The 14,784-nt window shown below is 40.5% G+C and overlaps 1 long non-coding RNA gene across 1 annotated transcript; it reads left to right on the top strand.

Moving 5' to 3' along the window:
• Positions 1-7,197: 7,197 nt before the first annotated feature.
• On the top strand, positions 7,198-13,777 carry LOC127488299 (uncharacterized). Its single transcript, XR_007915911.2, has 2 exons — positions 7,198-7,810; positions 13,464-13,777. It is a non-coding gene; the product is annotated as an uncharacterized lncRNA (long non-coding RNA).
• Positions 13,778-14,784: the final 1,007 nt, after the last annotated feature.

The following is a 14,784-nucleotide window of genomic DNA, read 5'->3' as shown; positions in this document are numbered from 1 at the left end:
TAAAAGAAAACAGAAAGAGCACATATCAGAGCCTGTCCCAATTTTGGTGGAAGAGGGTGACTGATGGGATCAGGGCTCCATACCTTTAAGCCCCCTGGAGCCCCTGGTCACATTAGAAGTAGGGGGCAAACCTATAAGGTTTTTAGAAGACACTGGTCAACTCATTCAGTGTTACAAAAAGCAGGACCAGTTTTGGAAGAAATGACTCTTATCCAGGGGACTACAGGAAAAAAAATCATGGACAATGACTCAGATCACCAATTTGGAAAGGGGAACTATTACTCATTCTTTCTTGGTGATGCCGTATTGCCCCTACCCCTTGCTGGGGAGGGACTTGCTCAGAAATCTGCAGGCTACCATATCTTTCCATGGAGACTCAGCTGATCTGCCTTTTAACTCAAGTTTATCCTCCATCTTGCTTATGTGCCCCCTGTCTGAGAATTATCTTTTGATGAATGGAACTGAATCTATTTCACTAGACACTGATTATCTCCAGAGATTAAAAAAACAAAATCGCTGAGGTTTGGGCAGAGGACAATCCCCTTGGGCTTGCCACCCACCAGCCCCCCATTGTTGTTCAACAAACCAGCTCTGCTGAGCTAATCTGAGTTCAGCAGTACACAAGAAGCCTAAAGGCAAAGAGAGGAATAGCTGTTTACACTGACGAACTCCAGGAGTCAGGCTTTCTAATTCCCTACCGGTCAGCATGGAATACACCTCTGTTACCTGTTCAAAAACGTGGGACCTCCGATTACAGGTCAGTTCAAGATCTACGGAAATTCAACAAATGGTTGAGATTATTCACCCTACAGTGTCTAACTCATACCCACTTCTTGCCTCCTACCCCCCAAGATGTACTCCATCCTGGATTTAAAGGATGCCTTCTTCAGTCTTCCTCTGGCTGCAGTAAGTCAATCTAATTTTTCCTTTGAGTGGACCCAAAAAATCTGAAAAGGGTTTTTTTGGGGGAAAACTGACATGAATGGGATTGCCACAGGGGTTTCAAAATTCTCCCACCCTATTTGAGTCAAGACCTGACCCACTTCAGACAGCAACACCCAGAGGTTGTACTGCTACACTATGTAGATGACCTCCTCTTGGCAGCAAAAACTGAGACTGAGTGTTTTGAGGCTGCTGAGGGCCTGCTCCAAGAATTGGTGGGCCTAGGAAACCACATATCTGTTTGGAAGGCCCAGCCCTGTACGTCCACAGCTACCTACTTAGGACATGAGCTAAGAAGGGAGATCATTGTCTTCCAGCTGCATAAAGGCCATTCTCAAATACCTCAACCAAAAACAAAATGTCAGGTTAGGGAGTTCTTAGAGGCCGTAGGCTACTGTTGACTTTGGGTTCCGGGCTTTGCAGAAATGGCCCAATGCTTATATGCCAGACCTGGAGGATGAGAGGACATTCTCTGGTGGACTGAAACTGAGAGTGAGGCCTTCCAAGCCCTAAAGAAGTCCCTCATGAGTTCCTGAGCCCTGGCCCTCCCAAATTTGTCAAAGCCATGCAGTTCTATGTGGCAGAAGTGTGGGGTATCACAAAGAGGGTCCTAATCCAATCCTTAAGACCATGGAAGAGGCTGGTGGCCTATCTATCTAAAAAACTGGACTATGTAGCTGCTGGATGATCAGGATGTTTGTGTCAGCAATGGCTATCTTCACCAAGGAAACCTCAAAGGTGACTTTGGATCAGGATTTACAAATAGTGGCACCACGCTCAGTGGAAGCTTTATTGCAGAGCCCCTCAGAGAGGTGGCTCTCCAATGCAAGAATAACCCAATACCAGGTCTCTTAATTCCACCAAGAATCACATTCCTAAAAACTTCTGCTTTAAATCCCACCACCTTGCTTCCTGATTCATGACTGCCCATTCACGACTGCAAGGAAGTGCTGGAGTGCTTAACCAATCTGAGGCCAGACCTGACTGACACCCCATTGAAGGATCCAGATGCTGTTTTGTTCACCAACAGAAGCAGCTTTATCTCTGAAGGAGTAAGGTATGTGGGTGCAGCCGTAGTCACTACCTCAGAAGTTATTTGGGCTCAAGCACTGGGACATAATTCTGCTCAGAGGGCTGAGCTAATAACACTAAGTCAGGCCTTAAGATGGAGCAGGGAAAAATCTGTCAACAACAACACAGACAGCAGGTACGCTTTTGCCACTGCCCATGTTCCACTGCAGGGGACATCAGAACTCAGAGTTCCCAGAGGCAAAAGGAAATGCATTTGCAGATAAAACAGCATGCGAACTTGCCTTAAAACAAGCGGCGTCCCTTCAGACTCTCCCCATTATGCCCATAAAACTCTGCCAAAAGCCCTTCTCTACACAGTAGAGGAAAAATTAACGGTCACTCACTGAGGGCTATGAAAGCTCTTGAAGGATGGATGTGCCTTCCCAAGGGGAGGCCATTTCTCCTGATGGCAGTTGGCCAAAGACTAGACTGATAGAACAAGTCTACTACAGCACCTATCTAAAAAGCCAAAAATTGACTGAGTTACTACAACGCCACTATTACATACATGGACTGGATCAGCGGAATTGCCAAGTCTTGTCCCAATGTCATATTTGCACCCAGGTATACCCAGGAAGAAGAGGTGAGTTGGCCAAAGGGATTCAACTGCAAGGAGAGGCCCTTCGAGAACATTGCAAAGTGGACTTTACTGATATATTATCTGGAAAACTTCATTACCATTATCTTCTGTTTTTTGTTGATACATTTTCTGGATGGGTAGAAGCCTACCCTACCAATGTAGAAACAGCCCAAGTAGTAGTAAAAAAATTAGTCTCAAACTGTCCTCAGATTTGGTCTCCCACTAACAATGGATATGGAAAATGGTCCTATGTTCATCACTCAAGTGACTCAATTACTAGCTAAGATGTTAAAGCTAAGTTGGAAGCTACATTGTGCCTATAGACCCCAGAGTTCTAGACAGTTAGAAAGAATGAATAGGACCCTAAAAGAAACTTTGACAAAATTAAAGTTAGAAACTGACAAGAACTGGATAAGCCTCCTTCCCTTTGCCCTATTACAGGCATGGCATACCCCTTATGTAAAGGGCTTAACCCCTTTTGAGATAATGTTTGGGAGACCATCATCCCTACTTCCCAAACTAGGGGTGATTGGCTGGCAGAATCGGATAATGACTCCATTCTTAAGTCATTACAGGCTCTTCAGACGGTCCTGCAACAAACCCATACCCTGGTGAGAGCCACGTGACCAGATCTTCTCCAATCAATCCCTAGTGTTGACACCTGCAACTTTCAACCCAGAGAACTGGTGTGGATAAAAAAAACACCCAACCCTTCAACCCTTGAGGCATGGTGGACTGGACCCTTGCATGTAATCTTGAGCACACCAACTGCAAAGTAGCAGGAAAATGCCATTGGATTCACCACACCCAAGTTAAAAGACCCTCATCATCTGAAGCCCCAGAGAGATGGACCACCAACCCTATGGAAGACCCACTAAAGATAAGACTTACCCGGGGCTGGTGCTGTGGTGCAAGGGGTTAAAGCCCTGGCCTGAAGCACTGGCATCACATATGGGTGTCATTACTAGTCCTGGCTGCTCCTCTTCCAATCCAGCTCTCTGCTATGGCCTGGGGAAGCAGTGGAAGATGGCCCAAGGACTTGGGCCCCTGCACCCACATGGGACACCCAGAAGAAGCTCCTGGCTCCTGGCTTCAGATCAGCACAGCTCCTGCCATTGCAGCCATCTGGGGAGTGAACCAGCAGTTGGAGGACCTCTCTTTCTGTCTATACCTCTCTCAGTAACTCTTTCAAATATATAAAAATAAATATTTAAAAAAATAAAGGTAAGACTTACCCATGCTTTATAAGTATTTTGGTGTTTAACATGCTAACAATAGGGGAGAGTGTGGATTCACCTCACCCATGCTTATTGGTTAACTATACTTGGGAGTTGTGTAGGACTGGAGATGGCACTGTCATTGTAAAAAACTCCTCCTTCTCATATCCTTGGTTTCAACTTGATCTTTGTTTATTGTTTGGATCCAATACTGAAATAATGTGCTATCAGGGAAAAGGGGACCAGGCATATGTTACTCAGGGGGGCCTACCCACTGGTGCTGCATTGGGGAAGCTTTGGTAGAACAAGATCTTTCAACAGGCCAGTTCTATGTCTGCCACCAAGGTTCTCTTGACTGTGAGGGAACAGATCAATATTGCTGTGCTAGCTGGGGTTGTGAGACCACAGCAGACTGGACTAGCAAAGACCACCTTAAAAGCTTCTCCCAAGGACCCAAACAAAAAAGATGCCAAAGGGCTGGTGTAATCTCATTATCATAAACATAAAACATGGACAAGGCAAGGGGTGGGCAACTGGACACTCTTGGAGACTCAGACTGTATGTACTTGGCTATGATCCAGGAATAGAATTCACTATTCAATATTATCCAACTTAGTGAGGCCTTAATCCCATCGGAGCAGGAAAGGAGACAAGGCCACAGTTACCACCTGTGAGGTCCCCTCCTGCTCCTCAACCCGTATCCAGAAACTCTCCATCCCTCAAGCCCACATAATCCTTGACATCTGTTACAGAGGGGTCAATAAAGCAGATGGAGTTAAATGCCCCCCCCCCATTTTCCTCTACTGGACATGCTGTCTTCTGCTTTTACTTTCCTAAATGAAATTAATCCTAATGCCACCCAGGATTGTTGACTATGTGTAAACCAAGAGCCCCCTTATTATGTAGGTGTGGAAACAAATGCTTCATGGGCATTAATTCTTTTGACATTCAGAACTTCACTGCCAGTCAAGCCCAGCAACAAAACCTTTGCCAATGAGGAAAAATACCAAAGCTCACTCTTGGAGATCTTCAAGGTAAAGGCAACTGTCTATTGGCTAGAGGATTTCAAGTCCAACATTCTCCCTATTGGGATTCATGTAGTCAATATATATCTTGGAACCCCTCTAGCCTTGGAGATCAAAATTACCTTGTAGCTCTTGAGGGAACCTGATTTTCATGCACCCTGGGAATTAATCCTTTCCTTTCAAATGTGGGACTCAATAAGTCCAATCAGACAGAACTGTGTGTACTAGTACATGTAATACCTCAGGGGTGCTATTATTTTGGGGAAAGTGGAAGGGAACATCTGGGATCCCTCTGCAGAGAGAAGAGAGCCCCAGTACTGGTCCCTCTGCTGGTGGGATTAGGGATTGCAGACTCCACTGCAGTTGGAACATTGCCCCTGGCCACCAGTCAACAAAATTTCAAGATCCTAAGCAGACAGGTGGATGGTAGCCTAGCAGAGTTAGAGAAATCTATAACTCATCTTGAATCTTCACTAGACTCTTTGCCTGAGGTAGCCCTACAAAATCAAAGGGGCTTAGATCTTCTATTTCTAGAACAAGGAGGGTTATGCATGGCCTTGGGAGAAACTTGCTGTTTCTATGCTAACCACTCAGGTGTGTGATTAGAAACAGTGTAGCACTGGTTTGAAAACAATTGAGAGAAAGAGAACAACAAAGAGAAAGTGGAGATAATTGGTATCAAAACTTCTTCTCATGGTCACCTTGGCTAACAACACTTATCTCAGCAATTGTTGGAGCCCTGACCATCATTCTTATAGGACTTTTTATAGGACCATGCTTCCTAAATTATCTCTCAAAGTATATTACCAGCAGGTTAAATGCAGTCAAATTATTAATGCTCTGAATTCACTACCAACAGCTAAGTCAGGAGGAAAGAGAAGGGCCATGCCAGGTGTTGGGTCAGCAAGGCAAGTCAATAGTTTGACTCCTGAGTAAAACCAGTGGGGAATGTGACAGCATGTCTTTAAGTTTAAGGTTTTCTCATGGGACATAGCCTGCCCAAGTGGTTATAGGTTATCTTGGTTGGTTGTTTCAGAGCAGGGACTGTTCCTCTGAAAGAAACAAGTTATAGATATCAGTCTGCTCTTCCAGCTGTAACCAGCATATTTCTGGCTTCTGTATTTCTGCTTGCTTGCTTGATAATGGTCAAGACCACCAAAATGTAGTTTCTGCCTTTAACAACCCCCCCCCCCCCACTAAAACTCTGGGCTGCCTTCTCCAGACTTGCTCTGTGAGAGGGCAATCGCCAGCTGGCTAATAAAGACGCCTAATTTACTTCCAAGGTCTCGCAGTGTTTTAATCCGTGTACCCACAACAATGCAACTTACCTCTCATATATTTGAATAAAATTTAATGAGGTTTGCAATGTATTGTTTAGTTCTTGTTTATTTGGTGTAACTCACGTGATTACAATAACTGAGTGGAATGATGTGTTTTGTACCCTAACTGGAAATGAAGTTTTCCCCATGAGATAAAGAATGACCAGCAATTTGGTCTAAGTATAGTTGTATTATTTGACATAGAAGAATGACCTCTATTTATTTCAAGTTTACATCTGGTTTAAGGACATAGTATGTATTCAGTATTGATAAAGGAACTATTGTAATCAACAACTCAACTTACTCAACTTAATTGCACTTTTGTGATGAATTTGGCAAAACAGTATTATTGATATTGCTATGCAGATATTTTGCAGATGTGATTAACATCTGTGATCGAATAAGTAAGGAAGATTATGTTTGTTAATGCTAATTCCTCTATTAAGAACCCAGACTGATATAATAAGTAAATACTGACAAGAAAATATAAGTTTAAATTAGTAATACGCATATCTGCATGCTCTCTGTGAAATGGAATGGGGGCATAATTAGAAAGCTTACGGACTCTTAAGAATGAGTTTACGGGGCTGGCACTGTGGCATAGTGGGTAAAGCCACTGTCTTCAGGGCTGGCATCCCATAGAGGTGCCAGTTTGAGTCCTGTCTGTGCCACTTCTGGTTAAGCTCTCTGCTATGGCCTGGAAAAACAGTAGATGATCCAAGTGCTTGGGACCCTGTGCCTGTGTGAGAGACCTGGAAGGAAGAAACTCCTGGTTCCTGGCTTTGGATTGGCACAGCTCTGGCCATTTTGGCCATCTGCAGAGTGAATCTGCAGGTGAAAGACCTCTCTCTCTCTCTCTCTCTCTCTCTCTTTCTTGCTCTCCGTGCCTCTATGTACTCTTTTAAATAAATTAATTAATATTTTAGAATGAGTTTACTATTCAATTAATTAAATATTTGTACTCTGTATAATGTAAGTAAGTTTTTAATAATGCATTTGAGATTATTGCTAGAACATTGCTTTTCAAGCCACCTGTAGGAAAGGACCAGCATTTTCCCTACTGTATTGTGGATTGATATTTTGTAACATTTAATATTAAGTAAAAATGTAAATTAGTTACTAGAAAAATGAAATTCTGAAAGAACAGGAAATATATAATCCTGCTATTTCATTTTAAATCAGATGCTCCTACAAAATTAACCATTCTTTCTAATGATAATTACCATATTTTATTTTAAAATATCTGCAAACTTTATGTTTTGTTGCTGTCTTTGAATATATAATAACTACCCATACAGATTTAATGTCATTTTTATGGGCTACTTTTTGGCAACTTCTCTTATCTCCTGGCATTTGTATTGTTTCTAACAAAGTACTCATTTCTTTTCATAGTAATGACAGCAAATTGCTTTTAATTTCATAATATTTGCAGCACATTTGAACTTTTTGTTCTTTGAATTTCTACTTACCACCTGTACGTACCTTTAATATCCAAGTTGAAGTCAGTATTTGCCTGGTGGAATGGAGGCCATCTTGCTTCAATTTTACATTATGAGGTCATCAGATGCCCAAAAGTTCTGTAAGCTGTCCTGGAAACTTTCATGTACACAGTTTCTCAGAGAGACTTAGGATGCGGTAATCATTCACCACTTCCAGGTAATATATTTTGTACATTTTATGGATATTTATGGGGCTTAAATTTTCCTTTAATTTTGAAAGATAAAGAAGTTGAAGACTATTCTGGTAAGTGCTATTGTCTTTGATTTTGTTTTTCTTCAGTCTTTAATTTCCTTTTTTAATGTGTTATAATAGTCTGTTATCAGTAATTTTCCATATGTCTTTTATCAATCTATTATTTCTCCCACTGGATTACTCATTTCTCCTCTTTTTTTTTTTTTTTTTTTTGACAGGCAGAGTGGATAGTGAGAGAGAGAGAGAGAGAGAGACAGATAGAAAGGTCTTCCTTTGCCATTGGTTCATCCTCCAATGGCCGCTGCGGCTGGCGCACCACGCTGATCCGATGGCAGGAGCCAGGTGCTTCTCCTGGCCTCCCATGGGGTGCAGGGCCCAAGCACTTGGACCATCCTCCACTGCCTTCCCTGGCCACAGCAGAGAGCTGGCCTGGAAGAGGGGCAACTGGGACAGAATCCGGCACCCCGACCAGGACTAGAACCCAGTGTGCCGGCGCCACAAGGCAGAGGATTAGCCTAGTGAGCCGCGGCGCTGGTCATTTCTCCTCTCTTAATCACAGCATATTTTATTTCAGAAAACATCCAATATTTTTATGCTTCATATTTCCTATTACCATTACCTGTGTGTGTTTATAATATCCTTTTTTTCCTCTTCTTTTTTTTTTTTTTTTTTTGACAGGCAGAGTGGATAGTGAGAGAGAGACAGAGAGAAAGGTCTTCCTTTTCCATTGGTTCACCCCCTCAATGGCCGCTGTGGCCAGCATGCTGCAGCCGGCGCACAGCGCTGATCCGAAGCCAGGATTCAGGTGCTTCTCCTGGTCTCCCATGCGGGTGCAGGGCCCAAGCACTTGGGCCATCCTCCACTGCACTCCGGGGCCACAGCAGAGAGCTGGACTGGAAGAGGGGCAACCAGGACAGAATCTGGTGCCCCGACTGGGACTAGAATTCAGGGTGCCGGCACCGCAGGTGGAGGATTAGCCTAGTGAGCCATGGCACCGGCTTGTAATATCCTAATCTAAGTTTATCCTTCCATTGTGAACCTGTGAAAAAATTAAATTTTGATTATGAGGTCATGAATTCCAACAAAATTATTTAAGTTGTATTGAGAACCATAATTTACAAATATTTTGAAAGATCTTGGCATTCATGATAATTCACATCATCCATGTCACAAATTTTAAAGCCATCTTTTATTCTTTTCCTTTTTAAATATTTTTTTCTTATTTGAAAGAATTGCAGAAAGGAGAGACAGAGATCTGCCATCTGCTGGCTTACTCTACAGATTGCTGCAATGGTTGTGTGGTCTAGACTGCAACCAGGAGTTTCTTTCCATCTTCCACATGAGTGGCAGTGGCCCAGTCACTTGGTCTATCTTCCACTGCTTTTCTCCTGGCCATTAACAGGGAGCTGGATGAGAAGTGAAGCACCAAGGATAGGAACGAGCACCAATCTGGAATGCTTGCTTCACAGATGGTAACTTTATCTGCTGTACCATAATGTTGGGTCACATGCAACATATTTCTAACTTATTTGAATTTTATGGGACTCTATATTTACTATCAGTGTATGATAGTTGCATTATAATAGGCACAGACACTGGCTTCTTTGAATTTTTACTGCTAACTTACTTGAGCTTTGATTTCCATTTTTTATTTTTTTATCCATTTTCCTTTTTATGGTAATTGTAGTCATATAGTTTCCAGCCAAAATACTTGTATCTACTTGTTGTTCTACTATTGTTTCTCTAAAATTATTTTTCTTACAGTATATTTGATTTCATGGCATCTTTATCTTTACTTAATTTTTGATTTTGCTTCTTGTAACTATCACCTATGTATATATTTAGTAACCTATGCTCAGCAAATCCTACCCCTGTGAACCTTAAGCCATCTTTCTTGTGTTTTCGTTATGAGGTTATCAACTACCACAAAATTGTTTAAGTTGTTCTGGGAACCTTCATGTACAGAATTTTTCAGAGCCATTTTAGGAGCATTTGATCTTTACCCACTTCAAGGTATCAGATTTTATGGTAAGCGTTATTGTTTATGGAACCATACCATTACCTTTGATTTTTTTGGAAATATCAGTAGGTTAGCCCTAAATACTGATATTTTACTAGTGTTTTTATTCTGGCAGATGGTGTTTTCTTTGATTAACATTTACTGAAACACTCATTTATTTTTCTTTCTACCTAAATTATAATAGTATATTGTTAAAATATTTTATTTATTTGAAAGGCAGAGTTACAGGGTGAGAGGAAGACAGAGAGTGAAAGTAAGAGTGTGTGTGTGCATGTGTGTGTGTGAGAGAGAGAGAGGGAGAAAGAGAAAGAGAGAGAGAGAGAGAGAGAGAGAGAGAGAGAGAGAGAGAAAGGAGAAAGATCTTAAGATCTTCCACCCTGGTTCACTCCTCAAATTCTGACAATGGCCATGGCCAAGCCAGATTGAACCCACAGCCTAGTAGACTTCCATGTCTCCCATGTGGGTACAGAGGCCAAAGAATTGGTCCATCATCTAGTGCTTTCCCAATAGGGAAATCTAGATCAGAAGAGGAGCAGCCAGGACTTGAACAGGTACCCATTTGGGATGCCAGCCCTGAAGACAGTGACTTTACCCACTATGTCACAATGCCAGCCCCAATAGTCTAGTTTTCAACAGTTTTTTTATCTTCTTTGCATTCTATCATTGCTACTAAAACTATTTATTTTTTTCATAGCAACCATAATATATTTTATTTCATAACAGCCTGTTTATTTGCTTTTGCATTTGAGTTCATAGCTTGTAAGCCAGTTCTAGCACTGTGAATGTGTGGTCATCATGGTTGGGCTTTTCTGTATGAGATCATCAACTCCATCCAAAGACTATAGTTTTTGCTGGCAATCATCATGGACACACATTTTCAGAGACATCATAGATTCATCTGATAATTCTGATAATTCATTCTTGCAGTTAACAAATGTTTACCATTTATGATTTTTTGAGTCTCATCTTCAGTTTTCAAAAGTTTCAATAGAATAGTTCAAGATACATATTTCCTTTAGAACGATTGTGATTAAAAATCAGGTTATTTTGCAGTCACTAGTCTTATTTATGTAATCCCTTTGACACTTAATCTATCTTTTCGATCAATTATGAACTGAAACTGATCACTTTTACAAGTAAGGTGGCATTGATTGGATTGGATTGGAATCCCCTGGCACATTTCTAGCTCTACCATTAGGGGTATGTCCAAGTGAGCATATACTGGACTCTACATCTCCTCCCTCTCTTATTCCCACTCTTATATGTAATAGGGGATCACTTTTCAGTTAAATTTAAATGACTAAAAATAATTGTGTGTTAATTAAAAATTTAAACCAATGGTATTAAGTAGAACAAAAAATACTAAAAGGAATAAAATAGTAAGTTGTTCCTCAACAGTCAGGACAAGGGCTGATTGATTTTCACAGTGTCCATTTTGCTTCAACAGATTTCCTTTTAGCTGCTAACTTAGTTGTCACTGATCAGGGAAAACATATTTGTCCCTTTGGGACTGGCTTATTTCACTCAGCATGATGTTTTCATCCATTTCACTGCAAAAGAATGGGTTTCATTTTTGTTTACTGCTGTATAGTGTTCTATAGAGTACATATCCCATACTTTCTTTATCCAGTCTTCTATTAATGGGCATTTATGTTGATTCCATGCCTTAGCTATTAAGAATTGAGCTGCAATAAACATTGAGGTGCAAACAGCTCTTATTTGCCAAATTAATTGATAGAATTTAATTCAATTTAATTTAATTTAATTTAATTGATAGAATTAAAAATGAGAGAATGATCTTACATGGGAAGCAGGATACACAGCAGACTCATAGAATGGTAAATGCCCTAAACAGCACTCTGGCCTCAGAATCAGCTCTTAAGGCATTCAGATCTGGCTCAAAAGCCCAGGAGAGTATTTCAGGCATGGAAAGCCAAGACACTCTGTCAAAAAAAAAATGACCTATATGAAAGATCTCTGTGACTGAGATCCCAGCAGAAAGAATGGGCCATCAAAGAAGGAGGTACCTTTCTCTGAAGGGAGGAGAGAACTTCCACTTTGAATATGGCCTTGTCTAAATAAGATCAGAGTTGGTGAACTCAAGAGGCTTCCATAGCCTAGGCAGCTCATGACAAGAGCCTCAGGTGATTACTGACACCATAAACAAGAGTGTCAATTGTTAAATCGACAATGGGAGTTACTGTGCATCTGCTCCCCATGTAGGCCCTCTGTTCTAGAACCCCTGGGGGATGGCCGGCATTTACTATGAACATTTTGTGAAGTCATCAACATACTCAAAATTCCACAAGCAAGAAAAAAAACCTGAGTGACTATCACAACATAGTACATTTGTCCTTCCTTATTTTCTCCTTTCGTGTATCAAAAGAACAACACTAAACAATAAAGAGCTTAGGTGTTTAGCAAAGAATTGCCATATTTTTCTGAAAAACATGAATTGTCTGCATCCTGTAGAAAATAAGTAATTTTCAAAATATTGATGGTTGTAAAAAAAGAATCAAGGAAATAGGACAAAATTACCAATTGATTTATAAAATGGGGAATATTTTTGTGCTTCTTAAGAATTGTGAAGCTGGGCCGGCGCCATGGCTCATTTGGTTAATCCTCTGTCTGTGGCACTGGCATCCCATATTGGAGTTGGATTCTAGTCCCAGTTGATCCTCTTCCAGTCCAGTTCTCTGCTGTGGCCCTGGATGGCAGTGGAGGATGGCCCAAGTGTTTGGGCCCCTGCACCCACATAGGAGACCAGGAGGAAGCACCTTGTCCTGGCTTTGGATTGGCAGGCACTGTCCATAACGGCCATTTGGGGAGTGAGCCAATGGAAGGAAGATCTTTCTCTCTGTCTCTCTCACTGCCTATAACTCTACCTGTCAAATAAAAAAAAGTTAAAAAAAAGAATTGTGAAGCTAATATGGACTTTAAAATGGCTAAAAGTATATAACATACATAAAAGCAAACGTAATGTAAAATTTTAAAATTTATATTATATAACAAATTATGCATACGCATGAACATACAATTAAATAAAATCATGAATAAAGAGTATTATTTGGCAGTCTAGATTTTTCAGCTACTATTGGCCCATAACTGTATAATACTAAACATAAATGAAAAGACTGTTAAATTACATAAAATTTTTAAGACTTCTGTTCCACAATATTTAAAAACAAGAAAAAAAATCTAAGAGAATGCTGACATGAACTTAAGAAGACATTGATTTCCTAAATTAAATTAAAACCTCCATGAACTTATATAAACAAAATGAATCCTCCTTAAAATATGCATAGAATATAAAGAGTTAATTTAAAAAAATTTTTTTTATTTTTATTTTTTTTGACAGGCAGAGTTAGTGAGAGAGAGAGACAGAGAGAAAGGGAAGAGTTAACTTTTAAGAGGAAGATGTAGTGAGAAACAAGTGGAGCCATGTAATCTCACTAACAGGGTAATGCAAATTATAATATTGAGTGTTTTATGACTATTAGAGTCATTCACAATACCTACAAAAAGTGTGTGTACCTTGCATTAAATTTATCTAATGATGTGTAATTTTTCTGCAATGCAAATTATGAAATATTAAAGAAAAAACAGGAAGTACAGCAAATGGAGAATTCTTCCATGCTCATGGATTAGATGAAGTAATGCCATCAAAATGCCCAGATGTATGAAACAAGACACCTGTCTTACACCCTATACAAAAATCAATTCCAATGGAACAGGTATCTCAATCTAAGGCCTGAAGCCATCAAATTACTAAAGAGAAACATACAGAAACACTGCAAGTCATTGGCATCAGCAAATACTTCTTGGATAAGACCCCAGAGGCACAGGAAATCAAGGCAAAAATAGACAAATGGGATTACATCAAGGTTAGAAGCTTCTTCCAGCAAAGGAAATACTCAACTTAGTAAACAACAACCAACAGCATGGGAGAAATTATTTACAAATTTTATATTTGATGAACGATTAATATCCAAGATATAAAAGGAGCTCAAGATACTCAAGAACAGGACAAACAATCCAGTTAATAAATGGACTAAGGATATGAACACTATTTTTAATAGATGAAAATATGCTCAGCATTACAGCCATCTGGGAAATGCAAATAAAAATGACATAGGTTTCACCTCACCCCAGTTAGAGTGGTTTTCATCAATCATCAAAGAATAACAATAGCTAGGATGGGGGAAAAAGACACATTAATACAATGTTTCTGGGACGGTAATGCTTAGTGAAATAACCCAGTCTCTAAAAGACGAATACCTTCCTGGTTCCTGGCTTTGGTTCAGTTCAGCTCCTGCTGTTGCAGCCATTTGGGGAGGGGACCAGTGGATGGAATACCTCTATCTCTGCTTCTCTGTATCTGTAACTCTACATCTCAAATAAATAAATCTTTATATATATATATATATATATACACACACACACATATATATTAATTTATTTGACAGAGTTAGACAGTGAGAGAGAGTGAGAGAGAGAAAGGTCTTCCTTTTGTTGGTTCACCCCCCCCCCCCCCCACACACAATGGCTGCTACAGCCAGAACTACACTGATCCAAAGCTAGGAACCAGGTGCTTCCTCCTGGTCTCCCACATGGGTGCAGGGCCCAAGCACTTGGGACATCCTCTACTGCCTTCCCAGGCTACAGCAGAGAGCTGGAGTGGTAGAAGAGCAACTGGGACTAGAACCTAGAGCCTATATGGGATGCCAGCACCTCAGGGGGAGAATTAACCAAGTGAGCTACGGCGCCAGCCCCAGATAAATCTTTTTTAAAGAAAAAAATATGTTTTCCATGCTTTGTTGTAATTAATACAGAGTACAAAAAAGTAGTGTGTATGAGAGAAATTGATATTTTCAGATTTGATTATTGTTTATAGACCATACCTGTACACTTGAGTTTA

This window comes from Oryctolagus cuniculus, chromosome 21, assembly GCF_964237555.1.
Source record: "Oryctolagus cuniculus chromosome 21, mOryCun1.1, whole genome shotgun sequence".
Lineage (NCBI taxonomy): Eukaryota > Metazoa > Chordata > Mammalia > Lagomorpha > Leporidae > Oryctolagus > Oryctolagus cuniculus.
This window is presented reverse-complemented; position numbering and strand designations above follow the sequence as displayed.